Source organism: Astatotilapia calliptera, chromosome 17, assembly GCF_900246225.1.
Source record: "Astatotilapia calliptera chromosome 17, fAstCal1.2, whole genome shotgun sequence".
In the NCBI taxonomy this organism is placed as follows: domain Eukaryota; kingdom Metazoa; phylum Chordata; class Actinopteri; order Cichliformes; family Cichlidae; genus Astatotilapia; species Astatotilapia calliptera.
In genome coordinates this window covers 10,177,756-10,180,895 of record NC_039318.1, presented here as the reverse complement: position 1 = coordinate 10,180,895, position 3,140 = coordinate 10,177,756, and the positions used below count along the sequence as shown (strand labels likewise).

General features: G+C 41.4%; 1 long non-coding RNA gene across 1 annotated transcript; it reads right to left on the bottom strand.

Annotated features, from left to right (window-relative positions):
* Positions 1-340: 340 nt before the first annotated feature.
* LOC113008859 (uncharacterized) lies at positions 341-820 on the bottom strand. Its single transcript, XR_003270076.1, has 3 exons — positions 738-820; positions 513-659; positions 341-386 (listed from the first exon to the last, which is right to left on the bottom strand). It is a non-coding gene; the product is annotated as an uncharacterized LOC113008859 (long non-coding RNA).
* Positions 821-3,140: the final 2,320 nt, after the last annotated feature.

Here is a 3,140-nt window from a genome sequence, read left to right as displayed (position 1 = left end):
CAGGTTGGACGTGTTTTGCCTCCAGAACTGTCTTGCTTCCTAAAAGCACACAATCAAAACGGTGCTGGAAACATTCCTCAGAGATTTTGGTCCACATGGACATGACAGCATCACACAGTTCCTGCAGGTTTGTCAGCTGCTCAACCATGATGTGAACCGGGTCAGAGGGCCCAGTGGCCCCAGTATCCGGCAGCCTCGCCTCTGTCAGTGAAGTCAAGAAGACTTCCTTGTGATTAAAAAGATTCAGTTTAGGTCTCAAAATACACACCCAACAACCAACAGAGTGCTGTTCAGCAAGTTTATTTGTTTAAAGTCAGCTCATAGCAGTAAACACTTGAAGCCGTGGAATTACCGGGGTTTTCAGGACTCCATTCAGGTGGCTGTTTCTGTTGGAAGTGGGGAGAGTGGTCAGTTGGAACTGAATTAGAGGTGAGGCATGGATAACTCAATCAGGTTTAGCTCTTATTTGATATTTTACAGAGAAAATTAGCAAGGACGGGAATTGGACTGACCAGAGTTTCTTAGGGCAGTACATGGTGGAAAGGTAGGTGAGTATTGCAGGTAAATTTCCACAGTTCTTTCTTTCAGAAACATGGACCACATCAGAAATTTCAGAGAAGGATCTCAAGGAAGGTAGGTGGCTCAACAGGCAAACTTGACTTTATAACCAGAGGAGACGAGATATTAACACAAGGCAAACAATCAAAACACTGGGAGCGCGATGTTAGCTCGATTACCATGCTGGCAGGGGTTGAGGATTCGCCTGGCCCTTGAGAAGCCGGTTACTAATTATCAGATGCAAGACAGGTGTGTCAGGTGAGAAGTGGGACCTGTGAAGACTCACCCACAGGGTGGAGCCACCTGCAGGGAGTAAACAGAAAGGCCAACGGAAGAACCCCAAATCAGCCCCAAACCATGACAAGTAGCCTTGATTTTATTTACCAAAAAAGTTGGTAAGACAACAGTGATGTATGCATTAATTAATAGTGGTGGTTAACCTCTGCCTGGCACACACACACACACACACACACACACACACACACACACACACACACACACACACACACACACACACACACACACACACACACACACACACACACAGAACAATGAGCTCTGGGAAGATCAGAGATAATTTCATAGGTTATTTATAAGTTCAGTAAAAAAAGAAAGACAGAAACTTTGGCAAACTGTTGTTAATTTGTCAAGGTGTCATAAGCAGCCCAATCATTCTCAGGCAGAAATGCCTGCAGCATGCAGTGGTGTGGCTAACAGAGCGTATTTGCCTCCAAGCGATGTAAATTTCATCACCAGATGGTGAGGCCAAGGGTCTGTGTGGAAGTCTTCGTCTACCAATTGTTTGTGATTGCATGGTCTCATCTGCTGAGGCTTTACAATATAATGTACTAACTACACAAACGCCTTTCAGGTAGACCTCAAAGAACTATAACAAGAATAAGTACCTGGCTGTGGTGAGTGCAGCTGTCTGGAACACTTTCAAGGGACACTTAGAGGAAAAACACTGAAAATCCTCAGAAAAATATGGATTCAATGATCCATCTTTGACCTGTAAAGTTTAGGCCTGAAACAGGGATCCACCTTTGGCCTTTGAGATAATGAGAAATCTAATTAGCACAGTTCAATTTTATTGAACCTCCTCTGAAGTCAAAACTCCTTCACAAAGAGAGCTGTGATCTGCAGGTACCATACAGGACTCAGTGGTTTAAATATGTCTTTATTGTCCTGTTATCAACAAAGCTAAGCTCTTAAGAACACCTTTATTTTCCTCCTACAGTAACTTTCACTGAAAGGAAATTGTGTACTTTGATGAACAAATGCCAGGAAGACTAAGTGGTGCAGTACAGACGAGCTCAGAAACCTATTCTGACTGACTGACTGACTAGCACTAGCATGTCCACGGCTGGATAGCGTGTCAGCGGTTAGTCACCACATCACCGAGCTTCCAAGATCCAACATTTCACAAAGACACACGGATTAATTTGTTTTTTTGTATCTAGACCTTAATGCTGATGAATATGAATGCAGCTAGGTGGTCTGCTCCGTCGGGTGAATCAGGTGGATTTTATGTACTTAGAAACCGATCAATGGAAGTCCAAGCTGCAGGGAGCAGCTGGTCACACGGAAGCAAAGAAAATACCATCTTGAACATTACTACATTTTTTATGTTCACCTCAAACCGTTATGAAAAATGATTTCCTCTTAATAAAAAAATAATAAGAAAAACATTTTTGTGAAGAAACATTGCGTTAATAAACACAAGCATAATTAAGAGATAAACAGTTCTACTCCAGTTTAATTAGGCATTAACGGTTATTTGAGATGCTGTTTATTTCACTCTTATTAGTTGTGCTGCTGTTGTTTGGCATTCCAGAAATGTCACTGTGGCCACAAATGTCTAACCTTCTGAAACTCCTGAAAAGGTAACATTTTTGCACTTTTATACCGTATAAATGAAAACATACATGCTGTGTCAGTGATTGCTTTTAAAACTTGCAGGGTTAGATTTTGTATACCACGTAGAGAACCAGGATGTTTTATGTTTCAGTAGTCAGACAACAAACTACCTGCTCTGGCTGCAGTGAAATATATGTAAGTCTGGGAAATATACATGGGAAATTTCTAATTATACTGTGTCATATGGTTATCTTGTACTTTTGCCCCTAAATCCAAGTTAAAAAAAGAAAATCGTTCACCAAGACTGCCGAGTGCACTTTGAAGATTTTTAATTTAATCCATGCTCGAGCTATTCTCGGATGACATTAAAAGCTGAGTTGCGTTTTATTTTCAACGAAGAAATGCAACTATTCTATGTACCACATATGACAAACAGCTAATCCTTATTTATGCCATGCCATGCCTGTCACATTTTAAGCTGCAACTGCATTATGGCCAGTGGCAGGTAAAGTACAGTAAGCCTGACTGGATTTGGCAGCCGCCTGAAGCACAAACGGTAACCAGAGACTGAGTTTCCTTCCAAAATGAAAGATATCCCCCTTTTAAAAAAATGACACCTTCTTCTGCAAAAGCATTGTTGGCGGGAAAGCGAAAGTCATTATCGAGCATGAGGAAGTCACAATCTATCTCAAGGTCTTAGTTTGTGCTATTGATGATTTGATAAT